Raw genomic sequence first — 23042 nt, 5'->3', positions numbered from 1 at the left:
TGTTGAATTGCAGGCAGCTGTCACCAGAGGATGCGAAGCATCCTCAAATAATGGTCCGGAGAGGCAATAATGAATTTGCCAAGAAGTCTGGGCAGCGATGTATTAACACCGGTGGGGAGTGTATTGAGAGATCCCATCTACATTCTCTCTCTCTCTTCTCCCGAACAGGCCATGAAGGCCCAAAGGTACCGACCGACCGCCGTGTCATCCTCAGACCACAGGCGTCACTGGATGCGGATACGGAGGGGCATGTGGTCAGCACACTGCTCTCCCTGCCGTATGTCAGTTTCCGAGACCGGAGCCGCTACTTCTCAATCAAGTAGCTCCTCAGTTTGCCTCACAAGGGCTGAGTGCACTCCGCTTACCAACAGCGCTCGGCAGACCGGATGGTCACCCTTCCAAGTACTACCCCATCCCGACAGCGCTTGACTTCGGTGATCTGACGGGAACCGGCGCTACCACTGCGGCAAGGCCGTTGGCCCCATCTACATTGACTCACATTTGTTAAGAAATAAGGTACAAGAAGCTGCTTATGTAAATCGTTTCCGAACGCCACTCGTATTAAACAGATGGGCAATGCTGCATACTGGTTGTACACCATTGTACGTCCCTCCGCCTCCCCCCCCCCTCCCCTTTCATGATCCGTCCAAAAAACAACGGGTGGCAGGTTGTAAATAGCTGTCCCCAGAGTTCCTAGGTTACAGCCACCGGGTCTGCCTTATGAAAAGGAAATTTACAAACAAGAGGGAATGGTTATGATACCTAACATAGGGCTGTCATGCGTCACGATATATCGGGACCGTCACCGTTATGGACCTTCTTGTCCAGACATCCCGACACGACCCAATTCTGTTACGAGCTTGGTTCAAGACTACAGTAACACCATCTGCTAGCGCAACAAGTACGTGCAGCCTCAGTTAATTTAATGTATATCACCAAGTTTATGTTGAAAAGGTCGTCTCACAGATAGCATTGCACGTTCGTATCCTGTATCGACGATGCTAGATCTACCTCCATCATTCGAGAAAATACCAGCCTTCTCCAGTATTACAGGCCTGGAAGTAAACCAGCGCGAAAAAATCGGTCACTGCGATCTGTTAAGACGATTATTTCTAAACGTAATACGGACAACGAGTGCAAGTTAGTAATGTTTAAAGTGTTTACTGGGGTCTTTGGGTCTAGAAGTGTACAAGGACGTGTACTTCGACGACTAAAGTGTTATTATGGACTGTTTACCATCTAATCGTGACGGATTGCCGTCCTAAGGGCCGGGGTTCGATTCCCCGCTGGCTCGGAGATTTTCTCCGCTCAGGGACTGGGCGTTGTGTTGTCTTCATCATCATTTAATCCCCATCCGGCGCGCAGGTCGCCCAGTGTGGCGACGAATGCAATAAGACCTGCAACAAGGCGGCCGGACTAGCCCCGTAAGGGACCTCCCGGCCAAAGACGCCAAACGCTCATTTCCATTTCCATCTAATAAACTTACCATCGCTTACGAAAATGCCTAAGGATGGAATGACAAATTGCCACTTTTCGGATGATTACCTAAAAGAGTGATTTTTGTCGAGAAAGGGCGCACGGATCAGGAAGCGTTTTGTGAGATTTGTAACTGTTTCATCCCAGTAACTCAGGAAGGTAAGGCAGATGTGAGCCATCATATTTCTACGAAGAATCATACAAACAGACTCGCTGTAGCACGGACATCAAAATCTATTTCTAAAGAAGATACCCAGGAAGAATTGCTCGTTGCTGCTGCAGAACTAACAGCAGGTTATAAATTTGTCAAGCATCGTCAATCCTTCAGTTCTCTTGATGCACCGTAAAACTGAATGCCGCAATGCATCCTGCCTCCAAAGTCGCCGCAAAGCAGTCTACAGCCAGGACCACAGCTACAGGAATTGTTAAAAATATTTTCGCACTACACTCCGTGCCCGAATGCATAAAACAATTGCAAGAAGTTTCATTTTACGGTATCAGCATCGACGCATCGTACCGCAAGGCTGAAAAGATGTTTCCTTTAGTTGTACAATACTTTGCTGAAACTGGCAGAATCCAGCAGAAGCTTTAAGTTTGATTCGCGAAATAACGAAACATCGGAGACGATTGCAAAGTTTTGTGCAGACATTTTAAGGCATTAAATAACTTAACCGCTTTTTGTGGAGACAGTATCAAAACCAGTTATGGGGGACTTTATCGATGCGGCAAGTGGAATGTGTTTCACCAAAATAATGAAGAACCAGGAGGAAATGGCCGGCCGGAGTGGCCAAGCGGTTCCAGGAGCTCCAGTCTGGAACCGCGCGACCGCTGCGGTCGCAGGTTCGAATCCTGCCTTGGGCATGGATGTGTGTGATGTCCTCAGATTAGTTAGGTTTAAGTAGTTCTATGTTGTAGGGGACTGACGACCTCAGATGTTAAGTCCCATAGTGCTCAGAGCCATTTGAACCAGGAAAAAAGTGTAAAAGGAATTGGATGTCCTGTCCATGTTCTCCACAATACTGTGTCAAGCGCTACTGGATTCTTAACTGTAACCATTGAAATAATTGTCATGAAAATATTTAATTACTTTTCAATACACACTGCTTATACGTTGATGACGATCGTAAGGCTTTTCTATCTCACTCAAATACAAGATGCCTGTCGTTAATGCTCACAGCTGAGAGAATTCTTAAGCTGTGGATTCCACTAAAACAAGTTTTTGACGTCGAAGGGAGGCCACCTAAAATAATTTCAGGTTTTTTCAGTAGTCCGATCAGCGAAATTTACCTAATGTATCTGAAATCAAACTTGGCTATATGAAGAATGAAGTCTTGATAGTTGAAATAGGAAATATGTTTATCGGCATTCAGAGATGTCTGAAAGACGGGAAGATTGCCAATTTTATTGGCATACAAAACAAGGTGAATTTGAACAAATTAAAGAATGAGAACCCTAACAGAGAAATACACTCCTGGAAAATGAAATAAGAACACCGTGAATTCATTGTCCCAGGAAGGGGAAACTTTATTGACACATTCCTGGGGTCAGATACATCACATGATCACACTGACAGAACCACAGGCACATAGACACAGGCAACAGAGCATGCACAATGTCGGCACTAGTACAGTGTATATCCACCTTTCGCAGCAATGCAGGCTGCTATTCTCCCATGGAGACGATCGTAGAGATGCTGGATGTAGTCCTGTGGAACGGCTTGCCATGCCATTTCCACCTGGCGCCTCAGTTGGACCAGCGTTCGTGCTGGACGTGCAGACCGCGTGAGACGACGCTTCATCCAGTCCCAAACATGCTCAATGGGGGACAGATCCGGAGATCTTGCTGGCCAGGGTAGTTGACTTACACCTTCTAGAGCACGTTGGGTGGCACATGATACATGCGGACGTGCAATGTCCTGTTGAAACAGCAAGTTCCCTTGCCGGTCTAGAAATGGTAGAACGATGGGTTCGATGACGGTTTGGATGTACCGTGCACTATTCAGTGTCCCCTCGACCATCACCAGTGGTGTACGGCCAGTGTAGGAGATCGCTCCCCACACCATGATGCCGGGTGTTGGCCCTGTGTGCCTCGGTCGTATGCAGTCCTGATTGTGGCGCTCACCTGCACGGCGCCAAACACGCATACGACCATCATTGGCACCAAGGCAGAAGCGACTCTCATCGCTGAAGACGACACGTCTCCATTCGTCCCTCCATTCACGCCTGTCGCGACACCACTGGAGGCGGGCTGCACGATGTTGGGGCGTGAGCGGAAGACGGCCTAACGGTGTGCGGGACCGTAGCCCAGCTTCATGGAGACGGTTGCGAATGGTCCTCGCCGATACCCCAGGAGCAACAGTGTCCCTAATTTGCTGGGAAGTGGCGGTGCGGTCCCCTACGGCACTGCGTAGGATCCTACGGTCTTGGCGTGCATCCGTGCGTCGCTGCGGTCCGGTCCCAGGTCGACGGGCACGTGCACCTTCCGCCGACCACTGGCGACAACATCGATGTACCGTGGAGACCTCACGCCCCACGTGTTGAGCAATTCGGCGGTACGTCCACCCGGCCTCCCGCATGCCCACTATACGCCCTCGCTCAAAGTCCGTCAACTGCACATACGGTTCACGTCCACGCTGTCGCGGCATGCTACCAATGTTAAAGACTGCGATGGAGCTCCGTATGCCACGGCAAACTGGCTGAAGGCCGGTTCCCACTAGAGCGCGGCAGCGCGGCGTGCGGAAACGGCAGCGGCAAGCGTTTTCCGCGTTGACGCGGCGGCTCGCGGAATTGGCGTTCCCATCTGGAAGCGGCAGACGTTAGCGGTAGCCAATGACGGACAGCCACTGAGGTACGGGGCAGGACCCACTGAAACGCGCGGTGCGTTTGATTAACTGTATCTTACACCTACATGAAGGAAAGACGAAGTTGGGTGAAGACATACCAATTTTTCATTTTCTGTACGATGTACTCTTTCACATATTTCATTATTCATGTTTTCTCATTTCACCATGAACAGATTTCATGACTACCGTTCACGATTGTTCACTATCTCCTAACACATTGAAACAATGTACGACAAAAGAAATTATTCAGATAGTTAAGCGAGACAAAAATTTAAAATGTGATACGGTAGCAGGTACACGAAACAGTAAGAACACAAAGGCTAGGTGGAAGGGATGAAAGTGGAAGCCACCTGATAGAATTTCCAACAGAGCATAATGTAATCATCGCCAGCACCTTGCTTAAGAATCACGAAAGAATAATATATTTTTCGAACAGTTTTCGAAGCCAGATTTTAAATTGTAAGGCATTTCCTGGTGCAGACGCAAACCTGACTGAAGACTGTCAATAGCAAGAAAAGCGTTCTGAAAAAGAAAATTTGTTCACGCCGAATATAAATTCTAATGGTTTGATACTAATTTACAAAGATATTTGTGTGGAGTGCAGCCTTGTACGTAAGTGAAACATGGACGATGAACAGTTCTGTCAAGAAGACAATGGACGCTTTCAAAACGTGGTGATTCATAAGAATGCTGAACATTAGGTACGAGGATCGTGTGACTAAAGAAGAGGTACGGAATTAAATAGAGGAGGAAGAGGAAATTACGGCACAACTTTGACAACAATAGGGGTTAGTTGACAGGACGTATTATGGGGCGTCAAAGAGTGAGGACAAAGGGGTTGGGTGATACTATTCTGATAATAATCATCTGTTGAAATACTATTCTACTATTTTATCTATTAATGTAAGCAGTGAATTTACTCTTCCATGCCCTCCTCCACAAAACATTTAAACCAAAACTGAAATCAGCTGAACACGAAATCTTTCAACCACTGTCTGACAACTACTGGATTCACTTTCAACTTTCTATAACTATCACCAGCTAGCCACACAAACATACAGATATAAGGAGAACGAAAATAAACAAACATTAGTTTTCAGCATATAATTCTGCAGTTTGGAAACATTTACATAAACAAACCAGACAGGAAGGGACATGAGGTGAACACACTGTAGTTACGACGTCAAATCAGAGTTTTCAGTAAAACGTCTACTTCTAGTGACAGAAAAAAAAAAGAGCGAACATGAAAATGTGCTTATGTTCCATAATCTAAGTTTTAGTTCAACCTCCAGCATGTGACCAGGTGAGGGGAAACGTATATGTCCGCCAAAAACTCGATTCACTGTAAGTAATCAGTCATTCACGTAAAAAAAGATGTTAACTGTTTTATAATCTGCAAGTATCACATATCAAAACAAAACTGAATCATTCTAGATTCCACCGAAGATGCCTTAAAGTAAAAGGCGAAACGCGTCTTGAATCAGTAAAGTACACTGGATAAAGAAAAAAGAAAGGAAATAATCAATAGCTCTACATATTTAGTAAATTACATCTTATGACATACCAGAAAATTAGCTTCGGTTTAACTTCTCATTCGACATGCTATTAACGCCGTTTAAAAAAATTCATCTATCCCTTCTGAAAAACTGTAGTTACTTTCATATCTCGTTAGATAAACAGATTTAGGATATTTATCATGCGACGAAATACATGACTTTTCACAAGTTATCGTTTGCAAAAAAAACACGTTTCGATTTCTTGAAACGTTTACGAAATTTGCGGTTGATACAACCACGTGGTTTACGACGAGCAGGACGAAGTATCGGTCGCGTCGCGAGCGAGCCTAGCGCGGTCACCGCACAGCCCGTCCGCCGACATATCATCCAATATCTCGAGAACGGTGATAGCTATCGATCTGCTCTCAGCTTTAAAAACAATTTCGATATGTTGACTAAATTTCATACGCAATAATGTATAACCTAAAATGAACTGTACGCAAAGTCCACGCAATGCGTTTTCACCTCTGCACACTCATTAAAATTTTGTGTAAAGGTTTATTTAAATGCGATACAGCAAGTAACTACGACGAATAACGAAAAGAAATTCGGTCCTTTATCGAGAGAAGATATCAGGCTATAACATGCCCAAGAATCAAATTTTTCTACCGAATAGTTTCCTTGGAATCGGATGATATGTTTTTCATAGCTGCCGCCGCGTCCGCGCCAGCGCTTCGGCGGAAGTTCGTGTGGCCCGGGGTGGCGTACCTGACGTCACGCTCAGCGCGTTCTGTGATTGGCGGCGCGCACCTGGAGCGCGTCACGCGGCAGCGGAAGCGGTTCGACATGGGCAAACCGCGACGCAGAGCCCACCGCGCCTTGCCGCTGACGCCGTTTCCATGGCAACCACGCCGCAGACGCGCGGTTTTGACGCGCGGCAGCCCTAGTGGGAACCGGCCTTGACACTGACGGCGGCGGTGCACAAATGCTGCGCAGCTAGCGCCATTCGACGGCCAACACCGCGGTTACTGGTGTGTCCGCTGTGCCGTGCGTGTGATCATTGCTTGTACAGCCCTCTCGCAGTGTCCGGAGCAAGTATGGTGGGTCTGACACACCGGTGTCAATGTGTTCTTTTTTCCATTTCCAGGAGTGTAATTAATTTTACTTCGAAATTTGAGGAAGAGTGAATGGATTTCTATACCACAGCATTTGTTTAGTTAGAGGGTTGGGCTACATATTTTAATAAATATCAAGTATTTGATTGGATGACGCTATTGTAAGCTCAGACTAAAAATGGTGTGAAGATTTTAAGCGAAAATTGTTTTCACGAATATATGTATCTGAAGAGATTTTTAGAAATTCAGCGTGACTCGGAAGAATGGAGGTCTAAACACTCCATGGAAGAAAGGTGGATTTACTTTCTTAAGGAAGCTGTAAAACCTGAAGCAGATGCCAGCAGCTAAAATTATTCGAGTATTTATTTTCTATTCCTGCGCACAACATCGCTGTGGAAAGAGTTTTTCACTTATGTCGGCCCAGTGGACTGATGAAAGAAATCAACTGCTGCCAGAGACTTTGGAACCAATCTTACGGTGTCTAACTACAACCTGACTTGCATTGAATTTTGTAAATACGTAGAGGGGAAAAAGTACTTTCTGAAAAAATGAAATCTTCCGAAAACTGTGCTGCACCGACAACTTCTGTCGCAAGAAGTTCCATTTAATTTTGTTTTAATTAGAAAATAATTACATTAAATATTTTTTTTTATTTCATTACCACACACCATTTCAGAATGTCCCGACCAACTCAGCCTCGACCATAAGAGGCAATCGACTTCTTCCTTACTCGCAGGGGTCTCAGTTAAGTAGGAGACTGATGAAAGTGGACAGGGGGCTCAACGCTAAGAGAACAGGTTAAAGATTAACAATGAGATGTATTCTGTCAGAATTCACAATTATACAGCTGACAGCAGCCATCACTGACTCTCTAATACTACTTCCATACCATGGAAACGTTGACAGTGATATCAACCAGTGGATGCAGGAATCAGTACACGAAATTACAAAATGCCTTAAGTGTCACCTTGTAACGGAACATATTGAAGGCTTTACTTTACCGAAGTATGCGATACCCTCCAAATTCAACCAGTTTAATGAGTATTTATGATTATAGCAAAGGTATTGTGTATGTTAACAATGAATGCATAACATGTCTCCATAAACAGTCAACCCATTAAATTATACTGAATAACTGACCCACACAAAAGTTAATATCACTTGATCACTGATACAGCAAATGTCATCATGTAAAAACACTAAGTTCATCTTAAATAATTAATATGAAGTACGAAAAATAGTGGCCAACTTAGGTATTTTGGATCTCCTTAAATAAAAATCACCCAGTGAAACCTATTTGTTCACTAGGAGCGTTTTCACTCAGTATTCACGAAATCAATCCTATTTTAGACGAAAACCAATGTAATTCTTAATAATTCATGTTATTTACTTATTTATGCAAATTAGAGAAGTCAGTTGACAAACTTCTAAAAAACGGCCTTTTTGTAACAAAGAATTATTCTGTCAAGTCAACAAATCTGTCTGTCATTTTAATAACATGTTAAATTATGTCACTCGATGCAAATTAATAACTTTTCTGCACAAATTATGATAACAGATGTTCATGTGACTTATAAACTATATCTCTTTTTAGTAGTTCTTTGACAATGTTATAAATACGAGCAGCAAGAAGGGTCGAGAGGCAGTCGGAATGTCACTTTGGTAAAGTGTGTTTGTGTGTTATTGTTTGAGGTGGATAAACAATGCAAAGAACATGTAACGGAAGTACTACTTTGTGTTGAGTCATGGTCTTTGGTGGACAGTGGAATTAAGATGGCCACCAGAGTAATAAATATTTGAAGTTTACATATTTGTTGGTTTCGATCGTTCTTTATCATCAAAAGCACATAAAAAACACGAGACCTCATGTTTTTAACCCTAGACAACCAGATGTAGAGCCAGCATCAGCATCGAGAGACAGCAGCGATCCAGCAAGTAGCAGCGATTACCACAACACAATGCATTTTAATGGCGCCAACCTAACATCAAGTGCTAACAAGCTCCGTAAATGGGAGTGAAATAGTGCGATTATAGCAATTAGCAATATCTACGACCAGGCGACCATTACAACCTGCACTACTAATGTGCGGCAAAAATATGAATGGTTGGGAGAATCCGAACATGATAGAGAGACGTGATCCATGAGATAACGATTGAGGAGACAAAGAGGGACGGTTGAGGTGACTTCTAACAAAAAAAAGCTGAAAATGTCTCGCGACTACGTCTTTTTTATCGGACGTTCTGGATATCGTACTACAAAAATACCTATCAACCCTTATCAATGTAAATATCTTTTTTACGCAAATTCTGATCACAATCCCTTACTAGTGTCAGTAGGAGATACAGCACTAGCCAACGACAAAATTCACGTACATATAAATATTAACTGGAACATTGATACTATTATTGCTGTTTTCTTCCACATACAGACAGTTGAAGAGCTGGGACTGTAAATAATATTATTTAGAAACCTTTTGACCATAGCGGCTAACGTCGGCATTCTGGTCGTCTATGCCTGTACAAACTCTGCAGCCGAACTTCCTCTCTAGTTGCAACGATTAAAGAGAACTGACAACCATACACCAAAACCCTAGCAACGGACGCGTGATCCAGTCCTTAACTGGGACTTCCCTAGCGGAATGGGATTAGAAGCTAACTCCACAGATGGGTTAGCAACCGGCTCACTACTAATTTTCAGAAAACAAAACATCGCAGTGGCAATAGTGGAACATGACGCGGCACAGCAGACAACGTAGTCAACACAGGCTAAAAGTGCACTGCAGAGTTGGTGAAAACATTTGTAAATCACGGGCATGACATTTTAAATCTGGGACTTTTCCCCGACGTTTCCCACATAGCAAGAGAGGCTTTAGCGACCGTTTCGTTGAGACTTTACAAAGACAAAGTACCGAACGATTTACGGTACTTAATATAAAATCCAATCGCAGATTCATATCGGAGGAGAAATTACAATGCTGGTGACTGCAATCACGGGTCAATTGTGTGGATATTGAATAAGTTGGAAAACTTTGTGGCCAACTTACTCTTAGGGTTGACCTGCACGTTTTACTGTTTAGGGCTGGACGAAACTTTTACCCATCTTTCGTAATTGTCTCTCACAAATTCTTATTCTCAGAGAGTACTGCCGATACTACAGAAAATCCGGTATTGTGGATTGGTGTCGTCCCATTCTGTAAGTGCTCCCTCACAATTACTGTGGTTAATGGTTGTATATATGTATATACAGGGTGTTACAGAAAGGTATGGCCAAACTTTCAGGAAACATTCCTCACACACAAAGACAGAAAATATGTTATGTGGACATGTGTCCGGAAACGCTTACTTTCCACGTTAGAGCTCATTTTATTACTTCTCTTCAAATCACATTAATCATGGAATGGAAACTCACAGCAACAGAACGTACCAGCGCGACTTCAAACACTTTGTTACAGGAAATGTTCAAAATGTTCTCCGTTAGGGAGGATAGATGCATCCACCCTCCGTCGCATGGAATCCCTGATGCGCTGATGCAGCCCTGGAGAATGGCGTATTGTATCACAGCCGTCCACAATACGAGCACGAAGAGTCTCTACATTTGGTACCGGGGTTGCGTAGACAAGAGCTTTCAAATGCCCCCATAAATGAAAGTCAAGAGGGTTGAGGTCAGGAGAGCGTGGAGGCCATGGAATTGGTCCGCCTATACCAATCCATCGGTCACCGAATCTGTTGTTGAGAAGCGTACGAACTTTTCGACTGAAATGTGCAGGAGCTACATCGTGCATGAACCACATGTTGTGTCGTACTTGTAAAGGCACATGTTCTAGCAGCACAGGTAGAGTATCCCGTATGAAATCATGATAACGTGCTCCATCGAGCGTAGCCGGACGAAACTAAAATGAGCTCTAACATGGAAATTTGGCGTTTCCGGACACATGTCCACATAACATCTTTTCTTTATTTGTGTGTGAGGAATGTTTCCTGAAAGTTTGGCCGTACCTTTTTGTAACACCCTGTATAAGTTCAATGGACAAAAAGTTAGTCACTCCGATGTAAATGCGCAGATGAATCGTTAAGCCCTTACAGATACCGCAGTGATCAAGTCATGTGCTCGCCCTCACGCGCTGCCTCTATGTGAGCATAAAGGTGGGTTCACACATGTCGGAACGCACCGTCACGTAACCGTCATGTTTTTGAGCGTCGACGGTCAGAGGAATTCCTGAGCATTCACACTACATGGTACGTCAACGTCGAAAGAGAGTCGTGACGTTAAAGCTGGTTCATAAAAAACCCACTAGAGGATTATTTCGTAGTTCATGGTAGATCTTCATAAAATGCCGAAATTTAGTTTAAACAGTTTGCAATCATTTCTGTTTCACTTGATGATTAGGAGCAGTAACAGCGAGCAAAAAGAGTCTGTGTTAGAGAAACAATGTTAAGAAATCGAGACTGTGAAGGATTTTCACACTCTATACAAACAGCTGGAAGAGGAGTAGTCATCTTTCTGTAAATATTTCACAATGTCTAAACAACAGTTTTTTACCTGTTAAGCAAGATCTTGATGTTGTGGTCTTCAGTCCAGAGACTGGATTGATGCAGCTCTCCATGCTATTCTATCCTGTGCAAGCTTCTTCATCTCCCAGTACCTACTGAACGTACATCCTTCTGAAACTGCTTAGTGTATTCATCTCTTGGTCTCCCTCTACGATTTTCAACAATCACTCCGCCCTCCAATACTAAATTGATGGTCCCTTGATGCCTCAGAACATGTCCTATCAACCGATCCCTTCTTCTAGTCAAGGTGTGCCAAAAATTTCTATTCGCCCTAATCCTATTCAATATCTCATTAGTTATGTGATCTACCCATCTAATCTTCAGCATTCATCTGTAGCACCACTTTTCGAAAGCTTCTATTCTCTTCTTGTCCAAACTATTTATCGTCCACGTTTCACTTCCATACATGGACACAATCCATACAAATACATTCAGAAACGACTTCCTGACACTTAAATCTATACTCGATGTTAACAAATTTCTCTTCTTCAGAAAGGCTTTCCTTGCCATTGCCAGTCTACATTTCATAAGCTCCTTACTTCGACACTCATTAATTATTTTGCTTCCCAAATAACAACACTCATTGACTACTCTAAGTGTCTCTATTTCCTAACCTAATTCTCTCAGCATCACCTGATATAATTCGACTACATTCCATTACCCTCATTTTGCTTTTGTTGGTGTTCATCTTATATCCTCCTTTCAAGACACTGTCCATTCCGTTCAACTGCTCTTCCAGGTCCTTTGCTCTGTCTGACAGGCTTACAATGTCATCGGTGAACCTCAAAGTTTTTATTTCTTCTCCAAGGATTTTAATTCCTACTCCAAGATTTTCTTTGTTTCCTTTACTATTTGCTCAATATACAGATTGAAGAACATCGGGGATAGGCTATAACCCTGTCTCACTCCCTTCCCAACCACTGCTTCCCTTTCATGCCCCTCGACTCTTAAAACTGCCATCTGGTTTTAGTATTTTGCAGTTGTAGCTTAGTAAACTGATAGTTCGGTAATTTTCACTTCTGTCAACACCTGCTTTCTTTGGGATTGGAATTATTACATTCTTCTTGAAGTCTGAGGGTATTTCGCCTGTCTCATACATCTTGCTCACTAAATGATAAAGTTTTGTCAGGGCTATCAGTAGTTCTAATAGAATGTTGTCTACTCCCGGGGCCTTGTTTCGACTCAGGTCTTTCAGTGCTCTGCCAAACTCTTCACGGAGTATCATATCTCCCATTTCATCTTCATCTACATCCTCTTCCATTTGCATAATATTGTCCAGCACAGCACCCTTGTACAGACCCTCTATGTACTCCTTCCACGTCTTTGCTTTCTCTTCTTTGCTTAGAACTGGGTTTCCATCTGAGCTCTTGATGTTCATACAAGTGGTTCTCTTTAATTTTCCTGTAGGCAGTATCTATCTTACCCCTAGTGATATATGCCTCTACATCCTTACATTTGTCCTCTAGCCATCCCTGCTTAGCCATTTTGCACTTCCTGTCGATCGCATTTTTGAGACGTTTGTATTCCTTTATGCTTGCTTCATTTACTGCATTTTTATATTTTCTCCTTTCATCAATTAAATTCAATATTTCTTCTGTTACCCAAGGATTTCTACTAACCCTCGTCTTTTTACCTACTTGATCCTCTGCCGCCTTCACTATCGCATCCCTCAAAGCTACCCATTCATCTACTGTATTTCTTTCCCCCATTCCTATCAATCGTTCCCTAATGCTCTCCCTGAAACTCTCTACAACCTCTGGTTCTGTCAGTTTATCCAGATCCCATCTTCTTAAATTCCCACCTTTTTGCTGTTTCTTTAGTTTTAATCTACAGTTCATAACCAATAGATTGTGGTCAGAGTCCACATCTGCCCCTTGAAATGTCTTACAATTTAAATCATGGTTCCTAAATCTCTGCCTTACTATTATACAATCTATCTGAAACCTTCGAGTATCTCTAGGCTTCTTCCATGTATACAACCTTCTTTTATGGTTCTTGAACCAAGTGTTAGCTATGATTAAGTTGTGCTCTGTGCAAAACTCCACCAGGGGGCTTCCTCTTTCATTTCTTAGCCCCAATCCATATTCACCTACTACGTTTCTTTCTCTTCCTTTTCCTTCTACCGAATTCCAGTCACCCATGACTATTAAATTTTCGTCTCCCTTCACTATCTGAATAATTTATCTCACCATACATTTCATCAATTTCTTCGTCATCTGCAGAGCTAGTTGGCATATAAACTTGTACTACTGTGGTAGGCATGGGCTTTGTGTCTATTTTGGCCACAATAATGCGTTCACTATGCTGTTTGTAGTAGCTTAACCGCACTCCTATTTTTTATTCATTATTATACCTACTCCTGCATTAGCCCTATTTGATTTTCTAAATAAAGATTACGAAGAGAAAGTCAAGATTTTGGCGCCCAGTGTCACCACGGCAGGAGCTGATGGTTTGCCTAAGACACATGGGCGGTTTTGCTGAACTACACAAAACAAATATGGAGGTGCTATTTGCCGACAGCAACAGAGAAATATCACGTGCCCACGATGAAATTTTAACCCTGCAGCGGAGTGTGCGCTGATATGAAACTTCCTGGCAGATCAAAACTGTGTGCCGGACCGAGACTCGAACTCGGGGCCTTTGCCTTTCACGGGCAAGTGCTCTACCATCTTTTTTTGCGTTTGGTTGGTATTATTCGTTGCGTTTGGTCTGGGCGGACGTCACAAGACATCCGCCCAAGTTGAACGTTGATTCCTTTACTCAGGTTTTTTTTTATTTTATTTTATTTTATTTTATTTATTACCGAGAACAAACAGCCCTCTGACCGAACACGCTGAGCTACCGTGCCGGCGTCAGCTTTAATTCCGCCAGTTCCTCTTCTCCTACCTTCAAAACTTCACAGAAGCTCTCCTGCGAACCTGCACAACTAGCACTCGGTCCGGCACACAGTTTTAATCTGCGAGGAAGTTTCAAATATTACGTGATTCCGTCAACAGCCTGTCGATACATTCTTCCCGAGAAACCTTGACGTGACGTGACGTGTCAATGACGTTCCGTTGGCGGAGTGTGAGTAGTGCCACCCTATGAACAACAGAGCAGAATTTTTTGAAGTGACGGAGGTGACGGTGACGTGACGTTCCATCAAGGGTGAATCCATCTTAAGGCAAGAGCGATCAGTGAAACATTTATGTTTCAAGCGAACATTGTACATAAACGTGAATAAACGTAGAGATGTGACAGTAGTAAAAGAGGCAATTGTGTTTGGCCATGCTCATGGCCATACGGTGCGTAAAGTTGCTGGATTTGTTGATGTTTCGCGGCAGACTGTTCAAGATGTCTAGAAGCAGTGGTGCAACACATATAGCAACGAAACGCGACGTCAGCATTGTGGTCGGAAAAGATCCTGCCTGAGAGGAAACGGATATGCGTTTCACGGCTTGTAAATCAAAATCGCTTCCAAACCTGACAGGAATTGCTGCAGGCACTGGATGAAGGTCCATCTCAAACTGCCAGTGAGAGAACAATGCAATTGGAATGCCATGCACTGAACATTTGGAGTTAACCACCTCACATGAGACCACTGCTCACACAGGCGCATAAGGCTCCACGTCTTCAAAATGATTAAATGGCTCTGAGAACTATGTGAGTTAACTTCTGAGGTCATCAGTCGCCTAGAACGTAGAACTAGTTAAACCTAACTAACTTAAGGACATCACACACATCCATGCCCGAGGCAGGATTCGAACCTGCGACCGTAGCGGTCGCTCGGTTCCAGACTGTAGCGCCTAGAACCGCACGGCCACTCCGGCCGGCTCCACGTCTTCAGTGGGCTAAAAAATATCGAACGTGGTAAGTAGTTGACTGATAGAACATACTGTGGTCTGACGAAACAAGTTCTTGCCTATATTCAAATCAGACACGTCGTCGAGTGCACCGAAGGTTAAATGAAGCATATCATTCTGAATGTGTGCAAGGGCAATTTCAAGCCCGAAATGGGTCTGTGATGTTTGGGGGATGTTTTCCCTATCATGAATTGGGCTTACTCTCTGAGGTGACAACGAAAGTGAACCGGCGTGTTTGTTTACACGTTATGAATGGTCAGATGTCGCCTTTTGTTATGCATCTGTTTTTCCGGAAACGGTCACGTAACCCATGTCGAATCGTAATGAAAGACCCATTTGATCGGAATATTTAAACAACACCGAGGAATGTGATAAACCGCAGTACTAGTGATTGTCAACAGTTGACTAATGTAACCCTACTCTTCATTTACTCCTGATTTAGTTTGCATGCCTTATATAAATGAGAGGATGTTGAAAGCATTCTGGGCTGTGTACAGAAAAACACGGGCTGACAGGGGAGTAAGAATAAGCCACCATGCTGAGAGCCATTCCATAGAAGGACACCCGATGGAGACTCAGGTCAGCAGCCCATGGGCCAGACAGCTCTTTGCATTGCCGCAGTGGCGCACCCAGAGCCATCGCGGATAAACACAGACAGGATATCCTATGGTACGAACCCACTAACGCAAAACGGTTTATAGCCCAGGAAAGTGGAAAAAGGAGAACGTTTTTAACACTACTGTGCACAAAAGTAGAAAACTAAATTTTTCCTCCGTAAAGCACTGGCTGCCAGAGATAAACATCTCGAAAATGGAATGGGGGCCCGCAGTTTTTTGGCCCTTTGAAGCTGTGAGACACTGCTGCACATGTTGACTTCCCAAAAATCAAATGTTTACGCAATGTAAGAAACACGGGCATTAGGTAACGTAAATAAACAAGAGGTTAGACAGAGAAGCTCTTCTGTGCTGAGGAGAACCGCCTCAGTGGTCACAGACGGAGATGAAGAGACAGCGAATGACTGTTTTCTGCGTAAAATGGTAGAACTCAAGTTACTGGTTAAAGAAATACACTCCTGGAAATTGAAATAAGAACACCGTGAATTCATTGTCCCACGAAGGGGAAACTTTATTGACACATTCCTGGGGTCAGATACATCACATGATCACACTGACAGAACCACAGGCACATAGACACAGGCAACAGAGCATGCACAATGTCGGCACTAGTACAGTGTATATCCACCTTTCGCAGCAATGCAGGCTGCTATTCTCCCATGGAGACGATCGTACAGATGCTGGATGTAGTCCTGTGGAACGGCTTGCCATGCCATTTCCACCTGGCGCCTCAGTTGGACCAGCGTTCGTGCTGGACGTGCAGACCGCGTGAGACGACGCTTCATCCAGTCCCAAACATGCTCAATGGGGGACAGATCCGGAGATCTTGCTGGCCAGGGTAGTTGACTTACACCTTCTAGAGCACGTTGGGTGGCACGGGATACATGCGGTCGTGCATTGTCCTGTTGGAACAGCACGTTTCCTTGCCGGTCTAGGAATGGTAGAACGATGGGTTCGATGACGGTTTGGATGTACCGTGCACTACTCAGTGTCCCCTCGACGATCACCAGTGGTGTACGGCCAGTGTAGGAGATCGCTCCCCACACCATGATGCCGGGTGTTGGCCCTGTGTGCCTCGGTCGTATGCAGTCCTGATTGTGGCGCTCACCTGCACGGCGCCAAACACGCGTACGACCATCATTGGCACCAAGGCAGAAGCGACTCTCATCGCTGAAGGCGACACGTCTCCATTCGTCCCTCCATTCACGCCTGTCGCGACACCACTGGAGGCGGGCTGCACGATGTTGGGGCGTGAGCGGAAGACGGCCTAACGGTGTGCGGGACCGTAGTCCAGCTTCATGGAGACGGTTGCGAATGGTCCTCGCCGATACCCCAGGAGCAACAGTGTCCCTAATTTGCTGGGAAGTGGCGGTGCGGTCCCCTACGGCACTGCGTAGGATCCTACGGTCTTGGCGTGCATCCGTACGTCGTTGCGGTCCGGTTCCAGGTCGACGGGCACGTGCACCTTCCGCCGACCACTGGCGACAACATCGATGTACTGTGGAGACCTCACGCCCCACGTGTTGAGCAATTCGGCGGTACGTCCACCCGGCCTCCCGCATGCCCACTATACGCCCTCGCTCAAAGTCCGTCAACTGCACATACGGTTCACGTCCACGCTGTCGCGGCATGCTACCAGTGTTAAAGACTGCGATGGAGCTCCGTATGCCACGGCAAACTGGCTGACACTGACGGCGGCGGTGCACAAATGCTGCGCAGCTAGCGCCATTCGACGGCCAACACCGCGGTTCCTGGTGTGTCCGCTGTGCCGTGCGTGTGATCATTGCTTGTACAGTCCTCTCGCATTCCCCGGAGCAAGTATGGTGGGTCTGACACCGGTGTCAGTGTGTTCTTTTTTCCATTTCCAGGAGTGTAGAAGATAGCGCATGGGAGGGTAGTGGCGTGTTCTAAGGAGCAAGATCTGAAGCCCAGCCAATGTGAATACAGTAGACAGAAAACGCAGAAATAGACGTTTCCTTGTAGGAAACATTCATTCAGAAATCACTTCATCTCAGCCCGCTTCTTCAGAGACGTCACACTGGCCTTCGTCTCAGACCTGTCCGCTGACAGCTTCTGATGGGCTCCCACTACCGAAATTTCGGCTGGTTTACACTTTGCCATTGACAGGGGTTGTTGGTGCCATCAATAGCTGCTAATTCTGAGCCACTTCGGCCTTCATTACAACTCTACGGTGAGATCAAGCTGCAGTTGCGACACTATCGTAAGAAAATTAAAAGTCATTTGAAAAATTTCAACCATTTACAGCCTTCCTTTCAAGGCCTGCATTTCTAATTTGATGAACAGTCTGCTTTCAACTGCAACCACAGGCACGACGTATTCCCTTGTTTAATACTATACGCCTTTCAATTAACAACACACCAGTCACTGTGCAATTCACGACTGCAGTTAATGTACTTGTGCGATTCCCCTTGACGTCTTTGTCAGATGTGCCAAAGTCCTAATTTAATAACACTGTCATATTTTGTTAATTGTTTTATGAATAAATTTATCAGAATAAACCACAGTAATTGTGGTTCTCCTAACATTTAGTAGTCACAGCACTCGTAAATCATTGTTTTGGAGGGTTATTAATTAATGCATGTCAGATTTTCACATTTATCTATAAATTAACAATCCCCAACCATTTTTGGCGACACCTGCCCACGATTTGTTGATCTGTGATCGCCTGACGCCGTAGTTAGATTGGCGAAACTTAAAATTAACGGAAAGATAAATTTTACTATCTTAAAAATAATTTGATTTACAAAATATAAAATACGGTTTTAAGTGTTGGCACGTAGCCGTTGGTGTATAGTTTTCAGTGAGATTATTAAGTACATGTCCATCGTTGTCAGACTGAAGAATCATCGTTGAACTTTTGGAGGATACTTTATAAGTGCTTGTTTTGTATCATCTAACTTGAAACCCATACGAAATCTGTGGGACATATTGGAACAGTGTTAAAAGGCCGACATCAGAATCCTCAAAACTTGGTGCAATTAAGCGGTCAAATCCTCAGCGAGGACTTCACTGGAAAGCCACACACCTGCATAGACTTGCAGACTCACTTCCTAACCGGATCCATGCGGCTATCGAGTTCAGGTGCGGAAGTACATGGTATCAAATTCAACGTGTAATGAATTCCAGAGGGGGAACTAACTTTTTGTCCGGTTAGCTGATATGTATCTACAGTGTGTTTCCGTAAGAGCGTTCAAAAATGTAACAGGGCGTAGAGAATGCTCCACTGAACAAGAACTGGAATTAAATGTCTGCCACTTTGTTTAGCATTACTGTTTTCCAGCGTATTTAAAACTAACACGCGTACAAGTTTACACGTACTCTGGTGTTTAGTTACATGTACAGTCGTTATTCCCTCCAAAGAAATAAGGGCGACGAGCCTTATTACCACGAGGTCACGAGGGAGGTTCTGTTTACTTTACTTGTCCATAACGTGGCTCTGTTGTATTGTATTTACACTGATCCGTGACAGAACGTGCTATGAATCAACGACAGACCCATTCATTACACAGTGCTATTCAGAGACGTACAGTACAATACAATGGAGCCCTACCGGTACAGTGTTTGCTGGTCGGTGGATTGGAACGGGACGTCCTATTCCATGGCCTGCGAGGTCACCTGATCTGAATCCCCTTCATTTTTTCCTATGAGGATATCTAAAGTCTCCTTTGTATAATACCCTGGTGGATACGAAGATGGAATTAGTTGCTAGAATTGTAGGTATCTATGACGTGATTCTAAATGCGCCAGGGATATTTGGCAGGGTGCGTTAGAATGTTGTTCGCCGATGTCATGCATATTTTGAGGTTGATGGTCGTCAGTTTCAGCACATTTTATAAGTTACATTACAAATGGTACGTTCATTGTGTCAGCGATGGAATTTGCAGTTAACTAGTGCAAATAAAAAGGTACAGAGTAATGTGATTTTATTCCTATTATCTCCTTAAGCTGGCTTATCCGACCCCAGGTTCCCTACCTCAAATTGTTCAGTGGAGCATTCTCTATGTCCTGTTAAATGTTTGCACGCTCTTACGGAAACACACTGTATATAAGGCCCCTGTCACACTTTCTGTCTGTATGTTCTAGCTAATCTCAGGAACTACTGTAAGGTTTTTAATATGATTTCCAATAACAGATGGACTGACTCACGATAAAGGTTTGTGTTCATACTTTATAAATATTTTACCACCAGTGTGAAAACGATGCCACTGCCATCTAGCGGTGAAACTGCAGAACTCCTTGTAGTCGTGTGAGGCCATTCGACTGCAGAGTCGGGCCGGCTCGAGCTTCTGCTAATGGGGGGTCAGCATGGGCTATTGCTGACTTCCTAAACGATCTGCAATGCAGGATGTACCAAATAATAATGTGATAAGAAACGGTTTTCTTGCACAGACTTACTGTTTAAGGGGTGTGGAGGGAAATGTTCTAAAAACACAGAAAATGTGTGTCATGGCGGATTGACGCTGCAGTCTGACGGACCAGGCGGTGTGGTAGCTCACAGACCAATCATTGCTTAGGTATGTCACTCTAAAGGCCAATTAAATATAGAAAGGATTACATTCGTGTCTCCTGACAGCTTTCCTGACTTGTACTGCATAAAAAATGTTCAAGTGAAGTGAAAGTGATAATGTTCAGTTACCGAAAGCTGTTCTCCAAATTTTAATAATAGTTCTACGCAGTGGCATGTAAACGAAATTACCGCTATGTGAGACAAATCATCTAGCTGTACATTCTTAAGGTTACCCGTGTGAAGCTGGGATGGGTCGCTATTAATTTTTAACCTTTCTGTTATGTGCTTGTAATCTATACATTGCCTCTTTTCTGCACCATTTTCTTGCTGTGAAGCTCGCTCTAAGTTCGATCTCTGACGCTGGCGAAGTCAAGAAGATACGAAGATCTTCAGATAAGATATTGGTTATCTATAGACAGGCGAAAAAGTTTCACTTAGGCCGGCAAGTGCGACAGTCACCAAAATCACTATGCTATCATTTAATCTGTTATTCGTTTGGTGTCATTAAACAGAGATTAATACCACTACCATTCATTAAATTTTCATATGTTGTTGATATCTTCAGTCCGAAAGACTTGTTTGATGCAGCTCTCCATGCTATTCTATCACGTGCAATAAATACTGCAACCTACATTTTTTTCAATCTGCTTACTGAATTTATCTCTTGGTCTTCCTCTACAATTTTTATCCCCTTCCTCCCCCCAAACTTCCCTCGAATACTAAATTGCATATCCCCTGATGTCTCAGAACTTTTCCAATTAACAGGTCCCTTCTTTTAATCAAGCTGTGGCACGAATTTGTTTCCTCTTCAGATTTATTCATCTCTTCTTCATCGCCACCCGGAGTGGCCGAGCGGTTAAAGGCGCTACAGTCTGGAACCGCACGACCGCTACGGTCGCAGGTTCGAATCCTGCCTCGGGCATAGATGTGTGTGATGTCCTTAGATTAGTTAGGTTTAAGTACTTCTAAGTTCTAGGGGACTTATGACCACAGCAGTTGAGTCCCATAGTGCTCAGAGCCATTCTTCTTCATCAGTTAGATGATTTACCCAGCTAATCTTCAGTAATATTATGTAACGCGCTGCAGTCATCGACTGTGCGGCTGGTGCAGGCGGAGGTTCGAGTCCTCCCTCGGGCATGGTTGTGTGTGTTTGTCCTTAGGATAATTTAGGTTAAGTAGTGTGTAAGCTTAGGGACTGATGACCTTCGCAGTTAAGTCCCATAAGATTTCACACACATTTAAACATTTTTTTAATATTATGCAGCACCAAATTTCAGAAGCTTGTATTCTCTTCTTCTTTGAACTGTTTATTGTCAACACTTCCATACAAGGCTACCATCCAGACAAATACCTTTAGAAAAGACTTTTTATCACAAACGCTTTTCTTGCCACTGCCAGTCTACATTTCATATCCTCTCTACTTTGGTCATCATCAGTTATTTTACTCTCAAATATTTGCTATTTTTAGTGTCTAATTTTCTAATCTAATTCCCTCAACGTCACCTGATTGAGTTCGACTACGTTCCATTATACTTTTTTTTCTTTTGTTGATGTCCATCTTATATCGTCCTTTCAAGACACTTTCCATTCCTTCAACTGCTCTTCCAGGTCCTTTGCTGCCTCTGACGGAATTACAGTGTCGTCGCAAACCTCAACGTTTTTATTTCTTCTCCATGAATTTTAATTCCTACTCCAAACTTTTCTTCGGTTTGCTTTTCTGCTTGCCCAACGTACAGACTGAACAACATCGAGGATAAGCTACAACAGGCATGGGCAACTTCTGATGACACGCGGGCCTGATTCACATGCTTACTTAAGCTCGCGGATCATCTCGTCACGTGGTGTGAGATCTGTTCTCCCAATGTATAAAGTCAAAACTACGTTAACGTTTTTGGTGTAACGCGTATCTCTTTCCTGACGTGCCACGCCAACAAATTATGCCTCAAAACACAAGTTTTTGAAAGTTCCATTCATTTTATGTTCACTCCCTCTTCATATTATTACATTTATTTACGCGACTTGAACATCGTACCTTTATTTACAACGTTTTACAACAGCTGTCTTAAAAACTTGCACTGCAAAATTCTGCATCGCCATTAATAAAGCATCAATGTTCACGATATGTAAATATATGTAAATAACTGGTCACTGGTTGACAGGCACCTTGAAACGCCCTCATGGAAAATTAAACGCCTGTAAAAGCAATTGGTTATATCTAACTCACTATAAATTTCCTTCAGTTTCAACAGTTGCATTTTTCTAGTACATTCACAACGGTCAAGAATTATTTACTAAAGTCAATACGAGAAAGAATATAAAACAAAATATGGCAATGAGAGAGGCCATTACAGTCGACAAGCAACTAGGAGAATATTAAGCTTATCCATTATGGATGTCTTAGAACCCGTAACTGTTTATTCAATGTAAATACATAAAACAGCAGATACATAGCTATTTCAAACACAATGCTGGGTGCTGGCTCTGTGACAAGAGATTGGAACATGCTTTAATGTATCGCCATGAGTATTGTTTATCTGTCGATCTGGATCCAAAATTTAGTTTTGTACTTACAGCGACG

At 43.7% G+C, this 23042-nt stretch overlaps 1 pseudogene; it reads right to left on the bottom strand.

The window, feature by feature from the left end:
- Nucleotides 1–362: 362 nt before the first annotated feature.
- Nucleotides 363–480, bottom strand: LOC126100276 (5S ribosomal RNA; annotated as a pseudogene).
- Nucleotides 481–23042: the final 22562 nt, after the last annotated feature.

Source organism: Schistocerca cancellata, chromosome 1 (genome assembly GCF_023864275.1).
Source record: "Schistocerca cancellata isolate TAMUIC-IGC-003103 chromosome 1, iqSchCanc2.1, whole genome shotgun sequence".
NCBI lineage: Eukaryota > Metazoa > Arthropoda > Insecta > Orthoptera > Acrididae > Schistocerca > Schistocerca cancellata.
This window is presented reverse-complemented; position numbering and strand designations above follow the sequence as displayed.